Source organism: Numida meleagris, chromosome Z, assembly GCF_002078875.1.
Source record: "Numida meleagris isolate 19003 breed g44 Domestic line chromosome Z, NumMel1.0, whole genome shotgun sequence".
NCBI lineage: Eukaryota > Metazoa > Chordata > Aves > Galliformes > Numididae > Numida > Numida meleagris.
Genome location: NC_034438.1, coordinates 12,837,533 through 12,850,850, shown reverse-complemented (window position 1 = coordinate 12,850,850; position 13,318 = coordinate 12,837,533). Strand labels below are relative to the sequence as shown.

The following is a 13,318-nucleotide window of genomic DNA, read 5'->3' as shown; positions in this document are numbered from 1 at the left end:
CTTTCCTCACCCCCCCACCCCCTGTCTGGGATCATTTCAAGTCTTATACTTTAAACAATGTCTAATCCAAGAAACTTCAGCAACAGGAAGCTGAAAACTTAAGGGACATATTTTGTTATTCATTGTGATGCCTTACCGTAAGTAATTAACGTCTTTTGAAACCTTAAAAAGAATGGAAAAGCATCAGTTTACATTCATCTGAAATAAAAAGGAGGAGGAGGAGTGAACTGACAAGAGGATGTGAGATAGTATGAATTAAAGTTAATAAATAATTCTTACAGAGTTAGTCATCACTTTACCCATGCACATCCCATATGCTGCGTACTACAATATCTTCAAACTCATTTGAAATTATTTTGTTTTTTTGTAGAAAAAACATGGATCTTTAGAAAAATAATTTCAGATTAAATACAGGGAAAGAAGTTAGAACATTATTTTCTCTCACAGTTTCTTTTTCTATTTTTACTTAATGTGATATGATTCATAAGTATTTGATGGGCTATGGCTCAGTAAATGTCATTTTCTTGGCTCTGGGGAGAATGTCAACTTTGAGTGTTGATCAAAATGATATATAGTCTCTCTGGAACGAGTAGGACAAGTACTACATTTCTAAATGCTAGATTCTAGGACTATCAAAAAAATAAAAAGCAAAACCTCACTTGTGTTTTAAGATTAAAAGGGTCAAGCTGCCTGGGAATTTCAAGTCCAAATTTTAACAGTGTTGTGATACTAGTAGACTTTTCTGATTTTTGTTTACTTCTTCACTTGCTGATAGAAATATAAGTTCAAGCAATAACTTCTGTAAACTATAAAAGTGTTATCTTCCATTACAGAAAATACTTAAAATGACTATGTCATTTTTCACTGTCATTTTAAAACTTCCTCTTGCCTAAGGCACACAACTCTTTTCCTCTGAACTCAGTGATACACTGACAATAAACTAGGGCAAGCCTCCTTCATGGCTTCATTCCATTTCTGGACCACACTCAAAAGATGAGAAAAAGCTCTTACCTTAAAGAGGAGATTGTCATGAATCGTGCATATTTTTCCAAATACCTTGTTATTTTTGGTGGCCATGCAGCAAAAATATAGGAGCAGCAACTGGAATTGAGAAGGTGGAGGCTGATGTAGTTCATTTCATGGTATACACATCTCTAGGGAGTTCAGTCAGACAAGGGAGGAAGATGAGAGAAAATACATTCCTTTTTTTTGCTGCCCTTTCACTAACTCTTGTGACTCCAAAAGACACACAGTCACTGTGGCAATGGGACACACAGATTACTTGGGCAACAGGCAGTTGGCAGCTTTCCCTTATAGAAAGTTTTGTTTTTCAGTGCAAATGTTTTTGACTCAAAGTTTTCAGTTTCTAAAATACCGTCGCACTGATGAAGCATTTTCCCATGCAATGATGGCTGCCTCACTATGGAAAACAAGACCACAATTCAGTAAAAGCACTGGAAGAAGAATAATATTAGTATCAGCTACCATCCGCCACACAGAAATATGGTTCTTCTTCTGTGACATTTGTTAAGGTTCATTCTGTGAGCTCTGAAAGCAGCTAGCAATGGAAAAAACCTATTTTAGGGCATCACATCTGTCACCTGGAGACATAAAGTTTTCCCTAGATATAGGTAACTATTATAAAAATATTTTGGTTAATGCTTCCTAGGAATTGTAGTTGGTACTTTTGGAAGTGTTGCTGTTTTTCTTTTCTACCTACTAAGAGATTCTAGTGAAAATTGTCCTGTCATACTAAGAGATATGGATTTTAATATATCCACCCTGAGGGAATGTTGAATCTAGGGCCCTCCATCCCTTCCTACACATTAACTACTAGACTATTATCTTAATGGAGAATAATCGGAAGAGGACGCCGTGGGCACTTCCCCTTTTGCAAGTATCCTACAAAAGAACCCCTACAAAACATTAAAAAAAAAAAAAAAAAGTGCCATCAATGCATTTTGTAGGGAACTTGATCCTACCATTGCACATCAGTTGCTGCCTGGGAAAGCTGCCTGGGTTTATGCCCTGAGGGAGCGCTGAGGGAAGGAGGCCAAGTTTGGGATGTGGCTAGGATTAGGCACAATGTTGGTGCCAGCCACCTCAGCCCAGTCAAGATGAAGGGCAATTCTGGACTTGCTCAGAGGCTCTACAGAAGCTGAGTGGGTTGGCTGTAAAACCACAGATCAGGGCTATGGCTCTGAAATTTTGCTGAAATCTCAGTTTAATGCCCCAGAGCTTTCTCGGATCCATGGGGAAACAGAAGAGGAAGATCTAAAACTAGATTTCTGCAGCTTTTGGCTACCCCAAGACAAGACTGCCATAATGTATTAGCTGTTTTACTCAGCTTTACGAAAAAATGCCAGCTGGAATGATATATGCCTGTCAAATTCCTAATGAATGGGTGATGATATAAGTTGACTAGGAAAGCATTGTATTAAATGAAAGTGATTTTTCAGAATTAATTTCCTTATGATCTACTTATAGTACTTCACATATTTTTCAGTCCAAAACCACTAGTTCACTTTAATCCTGATATTTAAAGTATCTACTGAGGAGTGCAGTATATATCTTCAGAGTCTGTCTATTTCTTGTCTTGAGTTTGAACTGTAATGGTCTGCATCCAGCCTCTTGGACCAGAGAAAGGCCATCTCCATCAATTCACTTCCCTTTGTCATTAGACAAATAAAACAGTATTTCAGAATGTGATAGCTCCAGAAGTTGCTTTAGTTCTGTCATTAATACCTCAGGAGAAAATTTTATCCCTGCAAGCAGGCAGATGTCTGTAATTGGACTAAGGGGGATGTCATTAGTATTGATTAAGTGCACAATATTTCTTGAATTGTCTGTTTAGCTTTTGTATAATAGATCTTATGAAAGAATGCACTTTGTGTTATTGGAGAACTGGTAAACAGAACTGTTCTTTCGCACCTTCGAAATCTGTTTTATGCCTCATTATCTGGTACTGTTTTAAGTAAATTAAATGATCCCTTCTACTGACTTCACCTGGAAGTCCCTGTGGCAGGCTTTGTTCTTTCCGGTGAGCCAAGCTCTGAGCTGTGGGAGGCATTAGCAGATGCAGGTGGCAGAGTAATTGCAGTCCCCTTGCACAACTCTGTGATGATACCAGCTCAGCATTGCCTTTAGAGCGAGTAACACAGAATGGAGAATGACATTTTCCCCAGCCCAGCCTTCTCACAGCAGGCAACAGAGAGAAGAAAAAGTTCTAAAATCCCACCTCTTATGAGAAATATGTGTTAGTGCAAGCCATATGGAAAGGTGCCATGAGACACCCATTCGGTGAAGACATTTGAAGCTGGGCAAAGAATGTGTACAGTGTATCCTGGAGACAAGGTATGCCAGAGGCAGGACCAATTCAAACAACGCTGCAGAACTCCAGGGCTGACTTGAGGCCTATAAGGCAATGTAAGGATACAGCACGCTTCCATTTAGGAGAGAGACAAGACAGTTAAAGCATGCTGGCTATGCAAAATACACACAAAACTTTTCCAAGGAAGCACACTGGTGATAGAACTAAGGGAGAAAAAATGCTTGACTTGAAGAACTATTGATGGCTTTTCACCTAAGAGATTTGGATCAGATAATCAAAATATATTACATGGAAATGATCACAGAAGCCAACAGCAGAGAGAGGCCGATTTCACGTATAGACAGTACATACGCGAAGCATCGCCCTAAAGTTCACAAAAGAGGAGTGAGTTACTTTGCAGTAAGTATGAAGTAATAGCACAAGTATAAGAAATAACTGTGAAACAGAAGATATGATGTACATTCATACCCGAGAATATTTTAAATACTGTGTTTATTGCTCTTGCAAATGCAAGTGAGTATTGTGACAAGGGACATCACCTCACTCAGCTCTTTTTAGATACATAAGATTTAGTTCTTCCAAGATCAAATCCATGATTAAAGGGGATGCTGCACTATTAAAAGAGAACAACTGAGAAGAATGGGAGAAGTAAGCAGAAGTAAACACATTTCTGACAGAGAGGAGCCAAGGGAGTTGTACAGGAGTTCCCTGTCTCCTCTAGATTGGAGGCAGCAGAACAAGAGAAGGGATACTTAAGAAAAGCTTGCAAATAAATAATGATGTTAATTCTAGACACAGATGTGTGAAATTTTGCTGGTTTGTGCTCTTCTGCTTGGTGGCAATCATCAGGAAAAAAAAGAAAGTTCTGTTTAATGGAGTTTGCTTGGAGTTACATTAACTTGTTGCTGGTGATGGGAATAGACAGAGACGCTGCTCTGGTTACTGACCAGGGATAGATGAAACAAAGGGGCTTTGGGGATCTCCTCAGAGAAAGGGATGCAGCAGCAATGCCTTCAGTGCCCCAAAGTTTAGGCAGGCAAGCCAGATGAGCAAGCAACTTGCTCAGTGGCATATGAGGACACTGCAAGTTTACTGCTTACAAAAAGAAGAGATACTAGAACAAACTTTCTAGTTCAGACCTGCTCCTAGATTGTGTATTCAAGCCTTAAGGTATTATTTAGTTTAATTATATAAATTGTTTTGTAAAACAGAACATGAAAATCGTATACAAATGACTGACAGCACAGAGTATGAATGACCACGTTGTTCTGATGGATTAGGAGTAAAGGAAAGTTTATTCTGGATAACACTTTCAAAAGAGCTGTCTTTCATTTTCAGGTAAATAAGGAAGGATTGTATCTTATTTAGGTATTCTTTTAAAAAACAGTCTAAGGTTTATGGACTTGTTTCAGATCCCAGGAAAGTTAATGCTATGATTTCTATCCTTATTCACATGCTTACATAATGTTCCCAAGTCAGCACTACTGAGCGTGGTGGAGAAATACACAATAGTGTGCCAAAGATTACTTTCATACCATAAATATTAATTTTGCTTGGTGATTTTCCCTGAATTCAAAAGTGCTTCATCTCATCAGAGCTGCTAAATGCCACCCTCCCCCCCCCTTTTTTCTGCTTTAGATTAATAAAATATGTTTAAGGGGAGTTTAAAGGGAGATCTGAAATGTCAAGATTTTAATTCCTCCTCTTCATTCATGTTATGTCATGTTTGTATGATGCTTTGAAGGTGCACTGCTTACAACTTTGGTTTGGTGATTAGTGTTTTGAAAGCCTTTATCTACAGAACTTTTAAAAACAGAATTTTAAAGAGCAGACAAGTTGACCAAAATAACTGTGTGGGCTGTACCAAACCTCTCTCAAGAGGGGATGGTTATAGAAAAGATCTAACTCCATATTGGGTTGAATCATAAATTATATCCTGCATCTAACAGCTAGATCAGGAGAAATGAAGAAAAATGTAACCTCTCGACCCTTCCTTTTCCCAACAGCTAGAGTTCTCAAGAAAACACAGTTATTAATAATTCCCTTAGAGCCTAATTTCCTGCTGAAAATCTTATTATAGAACTTACTTTTATGTGCATGAAAGAGAGCATATGGCAATTAGAAATCAGGACTTGAAGGAACGTATCTGTTAGTGTGCAAATCTCCTTGCAATAGAAAATCTCATGCAGGCATAGAAAAGATGCTTTCATTTTGGTTATGGGCATTGATTCAAGAAATGAAGTAGCAAGTTGTTATCAGTAATATTGATAAATATATTCTCTTCCAACATCTGGATTTCATTCTGACTTCATAAAACCAGTACAGTGGGAGGTGAGTATAAGAGGGGAATATTAGTTTTGATGTAGTATTGTTTTGAATCAACTACGACCATACTGTACAGAATACTTTTACAGCCAAGCTGAAGCCTCAAGTTAGAAATAATATTACTCTTAATGACTGTTCTCAGACACACATAATAAAATCAAAGAGAAAATTCACAGTGGATAGATGAGGGCATGTGTTCTGGGATGACAGCTCTGATGACCTGACCACAATGCCAGCAGATGACAACTAGATGAAAGCATGCCCAGACAAATGGGGAAAGATTTTCCCTGTACGGGTGGCAGTAGCACAAGGGCAGTGATCTGAACTGCTGACATTTTGGAGGACATTTCTCAGAACACTTGAACTGACAACATGTAGATTGCCTTTTTATGAACTACAGAACTTAGTAGCAGGGAGGGACTTGGCATGATACAGGGGTGGTAGAGTTCCTTCAAACAAAGCTAGCCAAGTAACACATGCCAGATGGAAGACTATAAACACATATATACTTCATCCAGACCATTTTATAGCTTAAAAATACATGTTACCCCCTAACATGGTGCATGTTTCAATCAGTCACACTCTGCATACACTTCTCTATACCGTATTTTCCATCCATACTCCTATGTTCCTTCCTTGCCTCTAGATAATATTGTATTCAGTGTCAGACTTAAAGTGTTCCACTAGCAAAGATGGCTGCATTTTTGTTCTTAGTATCTTATGGAATTATTTCCTTCTAATGAATATAGGAATTAACTCCTTTTCATAACAACTCTGTACTGCTTCATATATAGGTCAATAGCAAGTCACAGCTTTGGTACAGAAACTTGTTAACTGATATTCACATACATTGAGATGCTTCCTTTCTCAATGACCCGATGCCTTCATTAACCCAGCAAGACACAGTAGTAACTAAAATGTCATCTTTCTTGATAGTATAGTCCTATATCTTGCAGAGAAGTTGATTATGTCAGCTTGCAGTCAATTTGATATTTCCCATAGAGTTTCTAAGCATTCTTAGAAAGAATGGGAAAAAATATTTAATAACTGGTCAGTCAACACATACAGGGTGGAAAGTTACAGGTATGCATTTGTTATTGTTTGGAATAACTTAACTTGCCAAAGGAGCTGTAGAGAACTCAAGCAATATTTATTTAGGGAGTAATGAATAATAAAGCCGTTCCACATTTTTAATTGCTTGGCTTTTTTTTTTTAATTGGAAATGTTCAAATATAAACTTTTCATAAGATTTACTCCTAACTTTATAATGCTGAGGCTGAGATATTAGCAAGAAATAGCCATATACGAGCCCAATAAGTGATACTGGAAATAATTTGATTTTGGATATTTTGAAGCAGAGAATGATGACTCATATCCTTGTGATGATTATAAAATTAATTGAAATCAATGGTGGGAAGAAACTATCCCATTATTCTGTGTTTCTTTTATTGTAAATGACAGTGGACAATCCCTACTCTTTTTCTCTCATCATGGAAAACCTCTGCTTTCAAGTGTTAAAGTACCAGGTATACAGATACCAGAAATTTCGGAATTCAACCTGTGTACCCTAATCCTAATGATCCACAGGCATGTGGAAACCAGCTCTTAAGACTTTGGAGAAAATATCCTGGAGCCATTCTTAACTGATCTGCCCATAGATTAGAAATCTCTTCATAAAGCAATCCAATCAAATTGGTCTAACTCATAGTAACAGAGATGGACACAAGCCACAGAGTGAATTCAGGAGCATTTATAATGCAAATAATCTTCCTGAATTATCTTGAAAGGCTTTCTTTGGAGGGATTTATGATACTGATCAGGCTGTTCTTATCTGGCAAGTCTCTCCCTTCAGCTGGCCACAGGTGGGGACTTGCAGCTGGACAATCTATTTGAGGGGATATGTGATTCATGGCACTTCAGTACCTGTGAGAATCATAGAATGGCTTGGGTTAGAAAGGACCTCAAGAATCATCAAGTTCCAAGCTCCCTGCACATGCAGGGTTGCCAGCCACTAGATCAAGTACTAAAGAAGATCCTGTGGGCATTTTCATTTTGATGCTTTTAGTATTTAAGCAAACTAATAAAATCATAATTGTCTTACCAAGTTTACCTTTAAGGAATTTAATACATTTTAACAAATGTAAGTTATTCTTAACTTAAAAATGCTTAAAATAAATTGGATGCTTCCAAAATGAAATTAATTACATTCATCAGAACTGCACATTAGAAAGGTAGAAAGGAAAGATCATGACATTGAAAGGCACAGGGCAGAATTTTGGCTTACCATTTCTTTCCAAAACTATCAACTATGAGAAAAACAATGAGCTACAAATTAACGTCACAACAGACTAATAAACTTAACAGACTCATTTCAGGTTAATATTGTCCTCTAATCAAATTCCTCCAGCAAAGCGATACACCGAGCTATTTTGTACACTCAACTTTATTCCTGATTCTTAAAAATGGTAATAAAAGAGAAAATATATACCATGTAGAACCAGGAAACATACCATGCCTGAGGAGTACGCTCACTGCACTTGACCAGCTGATACACACACACACCTACATGTGGTGACAGCATATAAAGCTGACCCTGGCCAAAAATCAGTGACATAGGTTTATACAATAAATAAATAAATTCTACAAAAATAAAATAAAATAAATAAATAAAGGATAATGGGAAGAACCAAAGTATTTTAGCTGTTGCAGTGATCAAAAGCTTAGAATTATCAAAGCATTAGAATAATATGCGAAGGCTTGTAAGCAGTAGTTTTTCACAGATTTTAATACAAAAACAGTTTTCCCTTTCTGCTTCAATGTGCAAACAGTTACAGATCTGTATAAAGCATACTAGGTAATACTTTTTGATATGCAGGCTTATCTGCAGCAGCTTTCTGAGGCTATTCATGCAAAATATACTAACACACCCACTACCTACCCTGATGCAGAGACAGAAATTTGTCCACTCCCATTCCTTAGCCTTTGAAAGGAACCCACCCCAGCTCACTGCTGAGCCAGACGGGAACCAGATACCTGGCATGAGATAATGACTTATGGCTGTTTGAATCTAATTCTCATAATCCACATTTGTATTTTCTTCTTTAGGGCCTGCAATCCCTTCTGGAGAAGTAAATAATGAAATAACATGACAAACCCCTGGCCTACTCCAGTTCAGTGGGAAAGGGTAATGTTTTTCCTAGTTCTTCCAAAAGGCAACAAGCTCAAGTCCCAGGGACAGGATTAATTACTGTCTGTGAGCATACAGCAGCAATTGGTTTATCTAAAAATGTATTGGCAAGCTGGCCTCTCCATTGCCTTTCTCTCTGCTTGCTGCTCCCAAGGGGGAGAATACTTTAAATTTTCCTCCTCATTTCAGACAAAACCCTCTGAAGCTTCAGGGTTGCATACCACTACTCTGAATACAGATGAAATGTCTTAGAGTGAAAACATTTGGGGCGGGAAGTACAAATGTGCTTCAGCACTGCATGTGCATACACACACAGCTCCTATTTGAGCAGCCTCTATGTAGAAATGAGATAGATATAAAGGGAAAAACACACTGGCAGTCTAGACTCATACGCATTTGTCTGGCTCCAAAATTTTTGTGAGTGTATTAGCATAGAGCTGAAAAAAGTTTTCCACCACAAAATTGCATGCAAAGAAATATAATTTTTTGTAAATATCAAATCACTTCTCCTTAACTGACTTTTGCAGGGGCTAAATTCATGTATTTTTTTTCTTTATTGAGGGAGGAAAGGAAGTGGTGCTTAGGGGATACACTAGTTTGTCACTGGCAGGGAGACACTGACAGTCCCAGGAGTACTGGGCCAGCCTCCCTTCAAATGGGCATTCCTGTCCAGCCTACCAAATGCAAAATCTCAGTGAGGATGAACTGAATGTGTGAATGCACAAAGTACTGCTCCTCTTAGGAGGAGCTTAGCTTCATCCATAGGATGGCATCTCATCACTGTACAGCAGAGAGTGTCACCAGAGGCACCCACTAGAGAAAACCACGACAAGTTGCTGCATGCAAGAGACAAGAAGGGTCACTGAAAATCCATCTCATTCAACTCCACAAGACAACAAGCCACAAAACACTCAACATAATAGAAGGAAATATATGGCATATTTCCACCCTCACCCTAGACCTCAAAATTTGTATCAATCCACTAAAAACAAGAGGAGAGAAAACACTGCTAAAATCCTGAACCCTTGCAATGGCTGAGAAGATGAAACACTGATAAACCTGTAGCATGGACCATATTTCATATGATAGACAAAGTGGAAACAAGCATAAACAAAACCCAACTTCAGTAACTCTTGCCACTTGGACCTGGGTAAAACATAGCAAATAAGAAGAAATCTGATAAAGAAAACTGATCTAGACTTAGAAGGCATCGCATAAGCACCATTACAAACACAAACATAACCCGCACACTGCCTCCATGTACAGTTCCAGTTTTCCTATACTTCTGCACAGAGTAATCCCCCTTCCTCTCTCTCTCTCTGCCTTTCCACTTGCTTGTAGTGCTGTCAACGTATACTTGTCAATGAGAAGTGAAAATTTACGCCTGTACAAACCAGAATATTTTTAGCTGCTACTACTTGGAAAAAAGAGTCTCCTCTGTGCTGTCATTGGTTTAGCATCTTCCATTTGCATGTACTTTCATATTTTGCAGTAATTTGCAAGCATCTTCAGAGGTCTGCAAAAAAAATGTCACGGCCATACTATCTGTATACAAAAGATGAGACCAAAAGTTAAGAGAGCAACCCATATATGTTTTCTTTGTTTCATTTGATTCAACCATTGTGCAACTGAAGTACAGAAGCAAAAAACTCACCCAAGGCTAACCTATATTTAATTAGTTCCTTGTTCCTGTTCTATACATTATTATACTCAGTTATTGTTGATTACAAATGACAACTAAAACACATACCCGAACACTTGCATTTTACTTGCTATGCTATCTACAGCTACAGCGTTGAGATATCTGCCCCCCTTATTGTGTTTTGAAGTAGCTCTGGGGGTGTAGAATAGAAAAGCAAGCAGCATCCAATCAGTCTATCAAAACCAATGTTCCAGATTAAAGTAAACTTTTCATGCCTCAGGTATCACTCACAATTCTCTCCAAGAATGTACTGAAACTTCTGTCTGTTTGGATGTTTTTTCATTCTGAAAATAACAATAAACAAATGAAACTTCACCAGGGAAACAAATCAAGCTGCCAGTGAGTTCTTATGTGCACATGGCTGATTCTGCCCTACTGACTGCATTAAAGCATCTGCTAACACATATTTACTAACACAATGAATTTAATGCATGGTTTGAGAATCTTACATGAAGTTCAGTCTGGTTAAGAAACCTTTCTTAACTTGACATTTTATTCTTGTTTGCAAAGATTCCAAAACAGCCTCTGGAAAAGTATTCACGTGAGAGAAATAGCATGGAAGAAAGGAAAAAAAGGCCCATTATGACTTTTATTTTAATATTTGTTTATTTCCTTTAAAATCTGAGTCATGCTTCTTATTATGTGAGTCTCATATGGTATGTTCCTGTCTCTTGATTATTTTGCAGGTAAATAGAAGAAGTGGAGAGAAAACACAGTTTTCCATTGGGCAAGAAACAAAAAATGAAAATGAACAATGAATTTGTTTGTCTGCCCCAAAATTTTTGACTACCTAAACAACAAATAATCCAGTGTGCTTGTGGGTAACTGGCAAGAAAAATCAGAGAGGGAAAGGGAAACTGGCCACTCAGCTAGTTGCCATGAATTAGCATTTAGACATTGTTCTCCAGAATTTTTCCACAGAAACATGCCCATTAGGAAACAGGTGATCCACTTTGTTATGTATTGAACATCTTTCTTTACTAGCCTTGAAAACAAACTCATATGAAGAACAGTTTATTAACTGGTAAGAAGCAAAATATATCTATCCACCTCATTTATTAGACCTGCTTCTGAGGAGTTCCCTACTGTTCAGGAAAGGCACATGCAAAACAAATCCTGACCTCAGTCAGCGATTCTGCCCTCTAAGGATGCTCTCTCTGTCTGTATGTATGTGTGTGAGATTTCTGAGTGTATAGCATTAGCTACATTTCATGTGATTCCTAGAAGAACTCCCCATACATTATGTAGGTATCAATATTTTTCTCATGGTAACATCTGCTATTTTCTAAGGGAACGAATAGAAAACACCTAGAGCAACGTAGGCTGCAGTGTCCTAAACAAGCTGCAAGCAAGCTACCATATTCTAAAAAAAGCAGCACATATGGAACAAAGCATGGACATCTTAGCAGTCTTTGATGTCCCCTGAAGATGTAGTTGTTTTACTGCTCATCCCATAGGTTTTGTTTGGATACTTGTGCTGCATTATTCTTTTGGTTTCTTTCTGCTTTCTTTAAGTTTCAATATCACATATTTACTTATGATGGAGAAGGAAGTGAATATCAGTCCAATTCTAGGAAATAACCAGTAGTTAGTTATCACCCACAGGTTGCAGGTAAGTAGATCCCCATTCTCCCACTGCCTTTGTGGAACTCTACTGCCAATCAGTTGAAGACTTTACTCTTGACCTTACAGAACTGTGGAAGAACTGGGTTCTTCCAGTCTCTCCTGTTGAGCTTGCTCACTTTCCTATCTAGAATTTTGAACTGAGACCAAACCAGAATGAATGATTATCACAACTGAGAGAGTATTTCAGATAGAGCCAAAAACATTAGAGGAGAGCAGTAGCACACTATTGGATATTCCTAGTCTGGAGTCCTAGGTGATCCCTCAGAAACAAAATTCTTCAGCTAGGTCTCTAGAAAGAAAGAATGTGTGGAAGGGGAATAAAATGTTATCTAAGCAGACATCACTGAAAAGTCCTGCTGTAAAGTATGGAGGTGAAGAGTTTGCAAATACCTATCAAATACACTGTGCAAGAGGTGGAATTTACCAGCACTTTCAGACAGCCCTGGAGAGCTGATACGTGTGAGTACAGCTGGGAGCATGGTGCTTTCTGTCTTCTGTCACCTCTAAGAGTTTTTCAGAGCCATTTATTTCCATGTTTCTGTTCTTCATGAGATAGGCAAAGCATTAACAGCTGTGATGTTCCACTTATACTCCTGGTTGTAAAAGAAGGTCCTGCCCTGTTGTGCACCATGCTTGACCTAAGCAAGTTATCTGCAAAAAATATTGTGTTGCACACCCATGATAGTCTCTAGATAAGGTTGAGGGAAAAAATTTAGAGCTTTCCCAGTCCTGACATGTTTCTTGATGCTTCTTAAAAGCTGTGGCTGTTGGTCTTGGGCACCACAGGGGCAGGTGGATGCTAAAGACTTTTGCATGGCACACAAATACTTTTATAAAATGCTGACTTGTTCAGCCTGCCTATGTGTTCTTGCATAAGCTGAAATGTCCTAGGATAGGCTCCAGTACAAGAACTTGGATAAACAGAGCAGTCCTCTGTCTCTAACAATCCCAACAAACGGCAGCACTGGAGATTACTAAACTGCTCTGTTGATGCCAAATCTGGTGTCAAAAGTTCATGCCCAATCTTGTACTTCATTTAATTCATTGATGAACGATTGGGCACAAGGAAAATAAGAAATATGCTGTCCTTCAACTGACAAAGAGTAATGTAGTCTTTCAGAAATAAGTAGCACATCTAGTAGGAACA

The 13,318-nt window shown here is 38.2% G+C and overlaps 2 long non-coding RNA genes across 4 annotated transcripts in view; one reads left to right on the top strand and one right to left on the bottom strand.

Moving 5' to 3' along the window:
• The window catches only part of LOC110390334, a 43,921-nt gene extending 40,595 nt beyond the window's left edge, over nucleotides 1-3,326 (bottom strand). For 2 of the 3 annotated variants that reach the window (XR_002433706.1, XR_002433705.1), the window contains exons 1-2: nucleotides 3,239-3,326; nucleotides 1,012-1,101 (exon numbers count right to left, since the gene is read on the bottom strand). This is a non-coding gene — a long non-coding RNA (uncharacterized LOC110390334). Of the gene's footprint in view, nucleotides 1-36; nucleotides 199-1,011; nucleotides 1,102-3,238 lie in introns of those variants that run through there. The other variant, XR_002433707.1, reaches the window with a different exon arrangement.
• LOC110390335 lies at nucleotides 3,324-11,304 on the top strand. The gene is made up of 3 exons (XR_002433708.1): nucleotides 3,324-3,730; nucleotides 8,762-8,840; nucleotides 11,232-11,304. It is a non-coding gene; the product is annotated as an uncharacterized LOC110390335 (long non-coding RNA).